Genomic DNA, 15,013 nt, shown 5'->3' with positions numbered 1-15,013 from the left:
ATATTGTAGAAGTTGTTCCATCAAGAGATTATTCAGTTGGCTTTCTTGCTAGGGCTTGTCTGAATAAGTATGGACTATTTTAAATGCCTGAGATAGGACTATTTAGGTTGAAGTTATTTAGTAAAGATTTAGGTAGCTTTCTCAGGAGAAATAGGGCTATCAGAGGGAAAGATGAATTCAGAGGTTGAGTAAATATTAAACAGGGACCCATCTTGGAAAGAATGTTTTTGCCCCAAAGAGATGTGGGGTATTTAGATGTTACCAGAGCATGGAGGGAAAATAGTAATTGATCCCTTAAGTAGTATAAAGGGTGTGGACTTTTCTTTTGGAGGGAGAGGGTGCCACCTGTTTCCATTACCTAACAGGATTTGGAGGAGAGTTGCTTAGAGAAGGAGATTAGTACAGAGTCACTGTGAGTCATTTAGCCAAAATGATAAGTCCAGAATTTTTAAAAGGCAACAATCTTTACTTGCTGATAGAGGGGAGACTCAACTTTCAAAACAGGCTGCAATAAAGATAGCATGAGGACAGCTGAATCTGTCTCCTTTTTCTTCCCTCCTTTTTCTGTCATTCATTTAAAAGGCAAACAAAATTATTTCACTTTCTTTTTATATTATATGAAAATCTCGTTTAAAAGAGAAAGTCAAATGGCACCTTTGTACTAGTTTCTATTAATGTTAAGTCCAATTCATAATAAAATCATATGTATAAATCTATCCAATCTTTATTAGCTTGACCATAAGGTAAGATTTCCATAAACCTCTTATAACCCTTTATCGTCTTCTGTTAAGCAGCAGATCAATGATCTAAGAAAACTATTATTCAGACACATGGCCCAGATTTTGGACCTGCGTTAGTGTGCTTTTATTTCAGTGTTCAACCGATGGGGAAACTAAACAATCCTCTTCAAATCTTAGCCAGCTTTTTTATATCCAAAGAACTTTTTACCAGATCAGCGCTACACAACTTACTTTTTTACTTGCTTAAACCTTCAGCTTTATCCCATTACTCCTGTAGATTAGGCCAATCCTTAAAATCCTCTGAGCAAGACAAAATTACATTTCCTTTAACAAAAGCCAATTTCCATGCCTTCTTATAACCTCCCACCAAAAACACATTCTGCTTTCCTTCTACACCTTGAATGTAAACTATTTCTCCAGTAGTCTCAAGCACATGTTACAATGTTAACTCTCAGAAACTTTTATTTTTGGTGAAAAACCTGATGAGTGATTTTAACCATATATAAAAGATTGCAGAGTTCAGGACAAGGACAGAGAAGAAGATAATGTCTGACTCTTCCCAGCCTAGCCATGGGATCAGGCTAATTCCATTGTCCCCAGGCCTTACCTGGAATCTAATGGCTATAAAACAAGCCAATTATTAAAAGTCATAGAAACAGTTTATAGCCTTAAAGCATCGGGCAAACAGTATCTGACTGCCTAATTTGGTTTAAATGTATAAACTTTGAAGACATCTTTTACTTTACCAATAATTTTAAAACTCTTTTTAAAGATTATTAGTCATGTGACCTAAAAGGCATTAAAGTTTTAATTTTTCTGACAATAGGTTCAAGTGCTTATTTTTCTTTAAGCCAATTAGAACTCTGTATATAAACATCATACACACAGCACATATAAAATACACAGACAGAAATGGAGAATTAAGACAACATTCCATCAACTGAGAAGTTTTTAGAGAGAAAGCAGGGGCTTTAAAAACCAATGTCTGTACACATACAGCCCAAATATAAGCTTAAAGTTGATTTCTAACTACAGAGCTTTTAAAAGAATAATCTTTTAAAAATCTTTTATTACCAGATTTTAGTCAGGAGAAATGACTAGTATTTCTGGCTTTTGAATCTTTTACTAACGGTAATTAAGTCTATGATATCAATAAACCTTAACTAAGAGGATGACTTAAACAGAGACACATAAGCTGTCTCCAAAGAGATGGTCAATGATTTACAGGATCTAGAATTGCCCCAAAGGTAATCCGATAAAAGAAAATTTCAAGACAGGAAATCAGAAGCCATTCATAGAGGGGAAAAGAATCAATAAATGGCAAAAATACCACTAGTATTAAATCACAAAGGACTCACTTTGAAAGATAAGAATTGAATGCAGGCCACCATTGTGAGAGGGCAAAGCCTTAGCCACTGGTCTACAGCACAAGGTGACTGCTGTTTTTTCCAGAAGGAGTTTTGAGCATTTTCAAGCTTGCAAAGGATTTTAACTACTCAAGATAATTTTCTAAGACTAGCCATGTTTTTATTATGCATCCTTCTTTCAATTTAACCTTTTTCTTTTATTGGTCTACCCAGTTCCAATGGTGACCCAATCTAAAAGGCTGTTAACATCCAGATAGTAATTTTCCAGGTTTTTACCATATAAGCAAAAGGTTATTTTCAGAATGGGTAGAAGAGGCATCTCCGTGATAGGCAACTCTTTAACTCAAAGGGGAAATTTATAATTTTACTTGCTGCCTCCAGAGTTGCCCTTGGCTTTGTTTTGTTGATAATGGTGTTTGATTTGGAAGCCAGCTGGGGCAGAGACCCCTACCCCAGCAGAAGGCTATCAGGGGTGTCTGATGGGATTCTGTCCTGGGGCCCCTTCAGCCCTCAGGGCAGTCCCATTTCCAGTGGCCAAGCTTGTGGCAGAGGGGGCAAACCAGAGGATTTTCCCCATTTATCCCACTGGGGCAGTTTGCCTTCCAGTGGCCTGGCCTTCTGCACTGATTGCAGTTACCTGGAGGATATTCTGAGGGCAACCTAGATAGGGCTGTGGTCTCATAAAACAGTCAGCAGTTAAGTCTACCTTCTCTCCCTGTGTTTTCTGTGCTTTTCTTTTTCCTTAGCCCTGTCCTTTTTATTCTGCTCTCAGTTATAAGAGACTGAGGAGACTAATTTGAGGATTTCCTGCATGGGGGCCATGCTATTAAGATATTGCACAAGAAAATTAGATGTGCCCTATTTTCTCTGCACCTCTGAGCCCGCTGTCTGTCCGGCTTTTTTAAGTTTTAATTTCCAGGACTTGAACTTGCTGCCATGTTCTCTGAAGAAGCAAAGCTTTTCGTGCAAGGGTGCAACTTTAACACCAATGAGCAGGTGCTGGAAGACCACTTTAGCAGCTTCAGGCCTATCTCTGAGGTGGTCGCTGTGAAGGAGACTCAGTGGTCCAGGGGTTTTGGTTTCATCACCTTCATCACCTTTTAGTAATGATGGGGTTTCACTATGTTGGCCAGGCTGGTCTCAAACTTCTAATCTCAGGCGATCCACCCACCTTGGCCTCCCGAAGTGTTGGGGTTATAGGTGTGAGCCACTGCACCTGGCCAACTTCTTGTTTTTAAATTGAGCTCCCAAGGTAGCTAGCTAAAGACCTTTTAGACAGCTTCATCTTTTAAAAATAATTTTCCTTTTGTTTAAAGAAAATTTATGGAACATTTGTAGAGTCTGATTGTTTTTCACCAGTTTTTTAGTTTGAGCTCTCAGGATTATTGGATCTAGCAATAACGGTTCTGGCATTTGGCCAGGCTGGATTTTAAAAATTAATGTGTATCCAGGAACATTTTAAAAAACCTGTACACAGTGTTTACTGTGGTTAGGTAGCAATTTCCAAATGTACCTATAAGAAATCTGCATCAAGAACATGATTATCTTGGGGTGTTCTCTAATTCAGATCACCAAACTGATTATATAGAAGAGTTGCTTTAAAATGTTTGTAAATGTCTTTTTTTTTTTTTTAATACCAGAAGAAAAAATATTCTGTTTTGTCTCATATAGTGCTTAGGATGTCCTTCAGAGAGCTTATTAAAAAGATGAAACCTCAAAAAAAAAAAAAAAAAGAAAATTAGATGTTTCTTTTTTAGAGTCTGAGAGTTAAATTTGTCTTGTTTTTTTAGGATGTAGCCCAGAGGTGAATCTGAAGAAATAGACGGGGTTTATCACATATTGGGACAAGAAAATGATGAGCCACTCGGGGGTAATGTCTGCTGGGGACATGAACTACACTTGCTTTAGGGGCATTCTGCTGAGGAAGAGGGTTTTGCTCACATTGCAGAGGGACATGAGTGCACTTTTTAAAGGGGCGTCCCACCCACTGGAAAAGACCTCTCAGCACTGGTGCCTTATTTTGGGTGATCATCCCAGGTATGAGGAAAAAGGGTAAAGAGAAAAAGACAGCCTACTGCCAGCCCAAAGAGAGAAGGGACAGGAATGGGGACACTCACTGCTCTGAGGCCACTTGAGATCACCTGATTTTGGAACATCCAGAGCAGGATGTCTGGCTGTCTTCATTGGAGAATGTAGAATGAGAAAGAGGTGGTCTGAGTTCCTCAAAACGTGTGCCAATTGTGCCACACAAAGGGACTGGGGACTTTTAACCAGAAAGTGTAGGAGAGAGTCTTCCTCCCTCCTGGGTAAGGCAGCCAAAGTTGTTCACCCTCTGGTCTTCAGGCTACACTAAGGAGTGGCCCAGTTGTCATCAGTTGCCAGAGGGATGCTAGAGTTTGCCTGCTGGAGGATCAGGAAAGGAAAGTAGACTCTGAACTCTTACCTGGTCAGGCAGTGGTGATCAGACATCTTTTTATGGGGACCGTCCAATCTGCTGAGAGTGGGCACGGCCAGGGACCTTCAGCTGCCTCTGGGGTTGGATGCTGTCACCGAGAGGTTGGAGTTGGAGGACAGGAAAGGGAGAGAGTAGGGGAACAGGTCCCTGAATAGTTCCTGTATGGGCCACCAAAGCATCACAAGTGTGACTATCTAGGGCTGGGTTGGTGTTGCAGGTGGTAAAGGAATTTACCAAGATAGTTGTAGGTAAAGAAAGGCAGGTTTATTAGAGAAAGTATGAAAATACATTGCAAGATTGCAACAGGCAGCACAGCAGAGAAAGGGCTGTCTGCAAAATGGCAGGGGCTGGAGGTAAGTTTTATAGGGTTGTGCTAGAGGGGGCTGCATGCAGAGGTCATCTCTTAGAACAATTGTTCATTGTTCTTCTTCACCTGGGGCCCTTGCCCACATCAGGCCCCTTCCTCATTGTCACTTACTTATCAGACTCCACAACATTCTCATATTCTCGAGGCAAGATTCTGTCCATGAAGAGATGAAGGGATAAAGAAATTGCATTATATATACACAATGGAATGCTATTCAGCCTTAAAAATTCATGAAATCATGTCATTGCAGCAACATGTATGGTCAAGGTAGGAAAAATGCCTCAGAGAATCCACACCAAAATTTCCACCTTAGCAGCCGTGCCCACAGACAGGAGCTGTTTCTTCCCCAGGACGGTGCCCCAAGTCCTTCTGAAGCTGCTGTGGTGCCTACTCAGGAGGGTCCTGAAGGAACTGGAGCTCTTCTCCTCCTCACAGGCTGAATAGTATTTTTTTGTGTATAAGTACCATATTTTCTTTATCCATTCATCCGTTGATGGACACTTAGGTTGCTTCTATACGTTGTTATAAATAATGCTGCTTGTGAATAATGCTGCAATAAACATGGGAGCACGGAAGTCTCTACCACACACTGATTTCATTTCATTTGGATATATAACCAGTAGTGGATATCTGGCAACATGGATGAACCTGGAAGACACTATGCTAAGTGAAATAAGCCAGACACAGAAAGACAAACATGCTTTCAATCATGTATGTAATCTAAAAAAGTTTATCTCACAAAAGTAGAGAATAGAATAGTGATTACCAGAGGCTGGGGAGGGGAAAGGGAATGGGGGCATAGGGAGCAATTGGTCAACAAGCACAAAGTGACAGTTAGAAGGAGTAAATTCTGGTGTTCTATTCACAGTAGGGTGACAATGGTCAACAATATTGTATATTTCAAAAAAGCTAGAAGAGAGGATTTTAAATGTTCTCACCACAAAGAAATGATAAATGTGGCTGGGTGTGGTGGCTCACACCTGTAATCCCAGCACTTTGGGAGGCTGAGCCAGGTGGATCACTTGAGATCAGGAGTTCAAGACCAGCCTCGCAAACACAGTGGAACCCTGTCTCTACTAAAAATATAAAAATTAGTAGTGGTAGTGCGTGCCTGTAATCCCAGCTACTCAGGAAGCTGAGGCATGATAATCACTTGAACCTGGAGGCTGAGGTTGCAGTGAGCTGAGATCACACCACTGCGCTCCAGCCTGGGTGACACAGTGAGACTCCATCTCAAAAAAAAAGAAAGAAATGATAAATGAGGTGATGGATATGCTAATATCCTGATTTGATTTGTTGATTTTTATACAATGTATACATATATTGAAACATCACACTGTGCCCCATAAATATGTAAAATTATGTATCAATTGAAAACATTTAAAAATGTCTGCCCTTTATTTTTTAATTATAATACATACATATATGTATATATAACAATACATATATATGTAAAACTGTATATCACATATATATATATTTCAGTAGCTTTTGGGATACAAGTGGTTTCTTATTACATGGATGAATTATATAGTGGTGAAATCTGAGATTTTAATGCACCTGTCACTAGAGTAGTATACATTGTACCCAATATGTAGTTTTTTTATTCCTTACTTCCCTTTCACCCTCCCTGCTTCTGAGTCTCCAATGTCCATTATACCACTCTGTATGCCTTTGCTTACCCATAGCTTAGTTCCCAGTTAAGTGAGAATATACTGCCCTTTTCTTTATATATACTTTTTTTGGAGAGGTTGTTGGAATTCTCAGAGGATGAGAATCCTCAGCTTCTGTTATCACCTCTATGAAGAGGAATCTAAGAAAGAGTATATGTAAGGAAAAAGGCAAAAACTAGAGGAATGTTTGTATTTAGCAGTGGGAAGATGAAGAACAGTCAGTGGGAAATGGTCAGAGTGGTAGAGAGAAAAACAATGAAGATAAGACAGTACAAAAGAAGATGAGGAAAGAGTAGTCATTGCATCAGAAACTTCAGAGAAACCAAGAAGGCTGAGAACAAAGACTAGAAAAAGCCATTGGATTTATTGACTCACATGCTTTTATTTTATTTATTTATCTTCATGAAGTATTTCAGTAATATTATGGAAGCAAAAGCTGTATTATAAAAGTTTAATTATTAGTGGAATTACAGGTTGCAGATTCCTTTTGGAAGAAATTTAATTGTAAGGGAAAAGACACAGTACATTGCAGCTTGAAGTGGTAGTGGGGGCAGGTACCATCAGAAATAACCAATTTATATTTACTAATGGAGAAGAGGCGGCAAGTGGGAGAGTAGGATTGAAATGCAAATCAAAGAAAAAATAATGGTGTGGTGATACCCCTGCAAATGTGGGACAATCAGAGTTTCACACTACAGAAGATGAGTTCTAGCAAGATGATGAGAGGATCCTTTCTTGGGGGAAAGAGGGAAGGAAGTAAAAGAGATTTTGAAAAGAGAGAAGAAAATTCCTAAGGTAGCTTCAAGATATTCAGTAAAAAAGGCAAGCAAGGTTAAGAGTCAAAAGAGCAGTGTTGAAGTTTGGAGCTTTAAGGAAAAGGAATTTTGGAACAGTTATCTTAGCAGATAAATATGCATAGGAAATGGTAAACAAAAGGATGGCTGAGCAGCTGTGAGAATCCAGGCTAGTATAGTGATTTTTCACTGCTCCTTTAAATCAAGGACTGTCTTAAATTCCTTTTTGTCCCTCCATGATACTTTGTATAGAACAAGCACACACTAAATATTATTGACTTGATTCTAATTTTTTTAAGTTTGCTTTTGAATGAGAGGAAAAGACGAGAAAAAAAGAAAACAAGGAAGTGAAAGCAAGAGAGTATTTCAGCTTTCCCAGGGCATAGGAATCTCAGAAACATTTTGCTTGCTTAATGACCTTTACCAAGTCACCTTTTCAATACTGGCTTCATTTCCTAGTCAGCAAAACAGGGGAAATAATCTCTGCCTCCTTATTATCTTCCAAGAGTATCATAAGCTCTTAGTAAAATAATATTTGCATATTCTTAGTTGCCTTATAGACAAGATAATATTTAATTTCCTCATTTTTATAGGTTTGCTTCTCTTCTCTGGGCTGTTTATTATTATAGATTGGTTAGCAGGAGTTTGGCCTGTTGACATTGATTTTAAGACAATAGAAGGGGAAATAAGAATATGAGCAATGAAAATTTGTGACAAAAATAAAATGGAGACATGAAAGGAGGGGATGTTTGATTACTTTCAACCTCATCAGTCATTATTATTGTCTTTAAATGTCTCTTGGAACTTCATGCAATTATTCTACTTCATCAGTATACTTGAAGTTATATTTTAATTTCATGATCAATTTTCAGGAGACAGTTTCTCTTTGTATTTTACTCATAAAGTATAAATAAGCAAAATCATTCTTTTTAAAAGTTAACTGGACAATAACATTCTAAATATCATCCATGGCTTGCCAAGTCACCTATCCAAGTTTCCCTATGCTGAGGTAGATCACATGTCTGTTTTTTATCATTAATAGTAAGCCACCTCTTTTCTCCTTAGCCAAGGCTGGAGGCCACGATCAGCCCTCAGGGATCATTTTCAGGACTGCCATGAGCTGAGCCACCTTGTTTTCCTGCCTCAAACATGTGAAAAGAAAGAAAAAAGAAAATAAATAATAATAATAACAAAGCGGTTTTCCTTCTGGCTCTGGGTTTGTTGTTATTTTGTGTACGACCAAACCCTCCCCCCTTTTAAAGGGAATTATTTAACCAAAAAACTCCCTACCATCTTTTCTGTGACTCTGAATTCATAATACTGATTATAACGTATGCTTTAATGTTAGGTAGGTCCAAGTCTGAAATATGGATTATAAAATTAACTGTAGGAAATCTGTCTGGCCGCAGCCCCAGTGATAGCCACTGTATTAGCCTGTTCTCACATTGCTATAAAGAACTACCTGAGACTGGGTAATTTATAAAGAAAAGAGGTTTAATTGGCTCATGGTTCCACAGGCTGTACAGCAAGCATGGCTGGGGAGGCCTCAGGAAACTTACAATCATGGCAGAAGGGCAAAGGGAAAGCAAGCATGTCTTCGGGAGAAAAAGAGTGAAGTGGGGAGTGCCACACACTTTTAAACCATCAGATCCCGTGAGAACCCACTGTCATGAGAACAGCAAGGGGAAAATCTGCCCCCGTGATCCAGTCACCTCCCACCAGGTCCCTCCCCCAACATTGGGAATTACAGTTCACCATGGGATTTGGATGGGACCCAGAGCCAAACTGTATCAGCCATCCTTATGCAATACTTTTAAAGAAAGCTTTTTGGCAATTGCTGTGCCATCATTTTTTCCCTAATTCTTTATAAACAGATCAATAACTAATTGTCCAGCAATTTTTTTTAAATGTCATGATAGAAAATTTTAAAATGTACTTGGGTTTAGAATCATTTTGACAATTTTTTTTTTCTTTTTTTTTTGGAGCAGGGACTGAATCTCACTCTCACCCAGGCTGGAATGCAGTGGCGTGATCATGGCTCACTGTAGCCTCCTACCCCCTGGCTCACTGTAGCCTCATACCCTTGGGCTCAGGGCATCCTCCATCTCATTCTGCTGAGTAGCTAAGACTACAGGCATGTGCTTCTTGAAGAATTGCTTTTGACAGAGAACTTTATGTTTTGGTACCTGTTTACTGCAATATAGTACTATGAGGATACTCTTGAACATAAATGTCAGAGTTTACATTTTTAAAGTTTTCTTTTTTTAAATGCGTACACAAGTGTTTTGAGTCTGCATTGGATTTCAGGGTTCCAGCCTGACACAGGACTTCAGAGATGCAGCTGAAGCATGTGCTGAGTCAGTGTCAGCATCCATGTGCATAGTGACATTTCCCCATCTGCTCCATGGTTGCTGCTGCCATATGCCCTTGATTTCCCTGGCTTCTCTTAATTTCAGTTATCATAAATTTTTTTGGTTCCATAATTTATGTTAAAAAATAGATTCTAATTCTCTGGTGAACTTCTATATCTTTTTGTCTATTTTCTTGAACACTTTAGTCAAAGTCCTTGTTTGCTAATCTAATACCCGGATTACCTGTGGGTTACTTTCTATTGTCTATTTTTTCTTGGATTTTGATCATATGACTCTGTGTTTTAGCATGCCTAGTAAGTTTAGATATTTATTCAGTATTAAATACTGAATACAAAATATTTAGTACAAAATAATTCAGCATTAGTTTGAGTATTTGGCATTGCAGTTTCCCTTTAATAGAGTTGAGAATGTTTTTGTTTTCAGTTTTTATCCTTTTATAAGCAAAGGAGATTCTACATCCTCTGCTGACATTCATTTGAAATATTAAGACAAAACTCATGAAAAGTTGGTCTCAGAGTCATAGTTATACTTCACTGAGTTAAAATGACATCACAAATCACAGGGCTCCATTATAGTTCCTTGCCTTAAGTGCTATAGTCACAAGTAGTATATGAACAGTTATTTAGAAGGAATGGAATGATGTCAGCAAAATAACTTAAATAGATACATTTCAGACTTTCTTCACATGATGAAAAATTGAAGAGAAACAATAAGCCTTTTGATAACAAGACTTTTGAGAAAACGTAGTCAAGTTTTCCCTGAGAGCCATACTGGCCTTTCTGCTTTATTCTTTACATAATTACAGAGTCAAGGTAGAACCCAAAGTATGGAAATATAAATTCTTAAGATCATGGTAGAACTCAAAGTATGGGAATATAAATTCTTAAGATCATGAAGAATCATTCATGGAACTTCTGTTGTGTAACAGGAATTATGTAATGTGATGGGTCCTCAGATATTTTGTTGTTTTTGTTTTTGAATTGGAGTCTTGCTCTTTTGCCCACGTTGGAGTGCATGATCTTGGCTCACTGCAACCTCTGCCTCACAGATTCAAATGATTCTGTTGCCTCAGCCTCCCAAGTAGCTGGGACTACAGGCATGCGCCATCACACCCAACTAATTTTTGTATTTTAAGTAGAGATGGGATTTCACTATGTTGGCCTGGCTGGTCTCGAACTCCTGATCTCAAGTGATCTGTGTGCCTTGGCCTCTCAAAGTGCTGGGATTACAGGCATGAGCCACTGTGCCCCACCAGGGTCTCAGGTTATTTAAGGGTATATGTCTACTGTCTGAACCCTGAAGCCTGGGTGGTGAGTCAAAAGCTATGGTGCCCAGCCAAAGAGCAGGTGTCCCTGAGAACCTACCAAGAAAAAGTCTCATCACTCAAATGCAGTAGGCAGAGCACCAGAAAATTAGCTTAGAAGGAGCTTAAAGACAGGTGGTAATTGCAAATCTCTAGAGCTCTCCTGCAGCCATCCAGGAGTGACCTACATGTAAGTCCTAATAAACTCTTCTACTTGTCAAGCTGGACTTGTCTAAGTCATTTTTTGGTCTCTCAGCACCTTCCTAATTTGAATGGGGAGTGGGGAAGGATCATTATAGTCCCAAGTTTTTCTCGTTATAGGCTCTGTGCATCATTAACACATAAATGTACCAAGAACCCTTTTGGCCATCTGGTGAAGTCAATGGACCACTTAGAATGTTTCCAGATGTATCAAAATAAAATACACAGAATTACAGAGTAACCCTGTGATATTAAAATAATGTTATCACAGATTTTAAAGGTAAAATTTGTGAAATATTAATATCTATGCTTTTTGAATTATTAAATAACAAAATCTAATGGCAGGCCTAAAGTTTGTCATAATTTTGAATTAGCAATGAGCATAAACAATATTTCAAATTATGATTGTAATGTAGAACAATCTTAGTGATTTGTATTGGTAACAAAATCACAGGTACAGCTAGTACTACCGAGGGTTTTGCTTTTTTCAGGAGGGCAACATTTATAATAAAAGAAATGCTGACTTTTTGTTAGAGCTCAATGGAAATAAAGATGTCATCTGTTCCTCCATCCAAGTTCACAGACCTTCTGAATTCTCTCCATGTGTATCCATTACCAAGGCAGGTGTGTGGTTTAAAATTCAGACATAGGCCAGGCACAATGGCTCACGCCTGTAATCCTAGCACTTTGAGAGGCTGAGGTGGGCAGATCGCTTGAGCCCAAGATTTTGAGACCAGACCAGCATGGGCAACATGGTGAAACCCCACCTTTACAAAAAAAAAAAAAAAATTAGCCAGGCATGGACCTGCAGTCCTGGCTACTTGGAACGCTGTGGTGGAAGGATCACTGGAGCCTGGGAGATCAAGGCTACAAGTGAACTGAGACCACAACACTGCACTCCAGCCCGGCTGATCAAGTGAGAACCTATCTCAATAATAATAATGATAATAATAGCAGTAAAGAATAAAATACAGACATAGTTGCTCTCTTGATAGACTTTATATTCTAGTAGGAAAGACAGACACAAATATATAAATTATATAATTACAAATTGTGATAAGTCTTTTAAAAAGATCAAACAAGTGATCTTCCTGCCTCAACCTCCCGAAGTTCTGAGATTACAGGTGTGAGTCACCATGCCTGCTCAGTGCACACTTGTGAATGGTAAATTTCATGTGACATATATCTCAGTTTGAAAAGTGCTATTTAAAAAAAATCAGCCCAGCATGGTGGCTCATGTCTAGATCATTCTGATTACCCTTGCTCACTTCTGTGCTATATCGTTTCTAGCTAAGGGTTCCTTCTGTCAGCTGTCTTCAGAAATATACCATATTCTCTGAGAATGTTTCTCTTTTGAGTCTTCAAACACCAGAGCTGACATGACAAACTGTTTAACATTTTTAAAAAAATTTAAAAATTAAAAACATCAGAGCTGCTGATTGGATGAAATTTTGACATATTTGGAATTTTTTTTTCTACTATATGTTAGCAGTGATGATGAAGATATACCATTGAAAGATGAGATGGATTAAGAACAGTAAAATATTTTGGCACCATAATTTGAGATTCTTCTTAGAAAAAGGTCATTGTTGCAGCCCCATGGCAAGCAAACAGTTTTAGTTTTAGAGAAGTATTACATATAACTAAAACTTTTTTGTTGGACTAAAGGGAATTTTGTTCTTCTGGTTTCTTTGAGGACTCTGGATCTGAATGTTAAAAAATAATTTGGGTGGAGTACTCAAGTGAATTTTTATTTATTAAATGCTGTTTTTAAATCCATTCCCTTAGTGGTGGAAAAATATTGCTGTGGGCTGAGGACAGAGATCCTCTATAAAAATAGGATATATGAGATGGTCATGGGTTAGGCACCCAAGTGCTAGAGTGTAGGAGAAAAACAAAATGTTTTTCAGGTTTTTCTATTCCTGCAAAGAAACTGAAGTTTAGAATAAAATTATGAAGAAAACAGTCTAATAGCTTACCTTTGTAGTTTTTTCCAGTATCCAGGCTGTAGAAAACAAAGATGGTGAAAAGGAGGCCTTGTGAGGCCCCTCATGTAGGGGTCAAATGTATTCAGGCACAGCCTGTTAACCTTGGCATCATTCCTTCATCTTCCCAGGCTTCCAGCTTTCAAAATGTTACTGCCTACTGGCCCTAAAGGCAAACAACTTGCCATGTATAATATGCCCTATATTAATGTCATGCAGTCCATGCATTTGAGGAAACCCATCCATCACCAGATGCCCTTAGTGACAAAGTGGGAAACTACTGCACAAAGAAAACCCTGGGAATCAAATATGATACCCAGAGGCAGTCATGGCTGAATTCACTCAGTCATATATAACTATTTTCACTTATTTTTAGTCAATTGGAATTTTGCCTCAATTACATATGTATAGGTATATGTATGTCTCCATACATAAGAAAGCAGTGTGTAATCATCTACGTTGATACTAATTTGTTAAACTTGTATAAGGCTGGCACATTCTCCCAAAGAGATTCTCTGCCAGTGTGAAAATTAACTCTGCAGCTCTGAACCTCCTTCCCATGAATTCAAAGTAATGTATGAGAAAAGTTCTTGGTCAATCACAAGTGCTATACAAACTAAAGAATACTATTATGAGCTGGGCATGGTGTCTCGCACTTGTAATCCTAGCACTTTGGGATGCTGAGGTGGGAGGATCCTCTGAAGCCAGGAGTTTGAAACCAGCCTGGGCAACATACAGAAACCCTGTGTCTCTACAAAAAAAATTTTTTTTAAATTAGCCAGGCATGGAGGCTTGTATCTGTGGTCCCAGCTACACAGGAGGCTGAGGTGGAAGGATTGTTTGAGCCTGGGAAGTCGAGGCTGCAGTAAGCAGTGATTGCACCACTGTACTCCAGCCTGAGTGACAAAGGAAGACCCTGTCTTAAATAAATAAGTAGCTATTATGATCGTCCCAATCTTAGGAATCCAGTGTCAGCTCGATAGTCACTTTTTAGGTCAACAGTATTGTCAAGAAAAGTGTTAACACTCAGCTAATAAAATGGCATAATGTTACCCTAGTATGTTATTATGCCTGCCTTCCATTATCCCAAGACACAGGAGAACATTCATTTTTAAAATTCTCAAATGTGGAAAACCCATTTCCTAAGATGATTTCCAATATGAAATAGTTTCCAGCATTATATGAGCCACTCCTGTATACCAAAGAGAGATTCCCTTTACTCAATTTTATATCCCACTCATGAAACATTTTAATGTCTTGGACCTACTAACTCCAGTTGGATACCACTGACAGGAAGTGAGAAGGGTATGAGCCGTGGGATAGGCATGCAGGGTGGGGAGACTAGCTTTTAGTTCTGGCTCCGGTTTTTACTGGAGTGATAACCTCTAAATTCTTTTCAAGTAACAATTGCACAAATAATACTCCTTTCTCCTTCCCGCTTTCTTTCTACAGACTATTTCCTCAGTCATCCAGAGGCCAATTTGGGAGCCACTTATGAGTCCCTCAGTCTTTTATTCCCCCTATTCAATCAGTCATCAAGCACCTCAGTCTTTCCTGAGAACATCTCTCAGATCAGGTCTTTCTGTCATGACCCTGGTTCTCTGTTGACCTCCTGTGGCCCGACAGCCTGAAGCTAAATATGTGGAATTGAAGACTCCTCAAAAACCTCAACCACACATTCTCTTTCGCGCACTCTCTCTCTCTCTCTCCCCGCCCTGTTTATGCTCTGTATTAGTTTCCTATCACTACTGTAACA

The 15,013-nt window shown here is 38.8% G+C and overlaps 1 long non-coding RNA gene and 1 other non-coding gene across 2 annotated transcripts in view; both read left to right on the top strand.

Annotated features, from left to right (window-relative positions):
- Window positions 1-15,013, top strand: part of LOC108305393 — a 31,136-nt gene extending 16,123 nt beyond the window's left edge. The window contains exon 4 of the long non-coding RNA XR_001825708.2: window positions 14,710-15,013. This is a non-coding gene — a long non-coding RNA (uncharacterized LOC108305393). The remainder of the gene's footprint in view (window positions 1-14,709) is intronic.
- LOC119471488 lies at window positions 8,444-8,549 on the top strand. The gene has a single exon (XR_005200558.1).

This window comes from Cebus imitator, unplaced genomic scaffold (assembly GCF_001604975.1).
Source record: "Cebus imitator isolate Cc_AM_T3 unplaced genomic scaffold, Cebus_imitator-1.0 Scaffold62, whole genome shotgun sequence".
NCBI classification, from domain to species: Eukaryota; Metazoa; Chordata; class Mammalia; order Primates; family Cebidae; genus Cebus; species Cebus imitator.
This window is presented reverse-complemented; position numbering and strand designations above follow the sequence as displayed.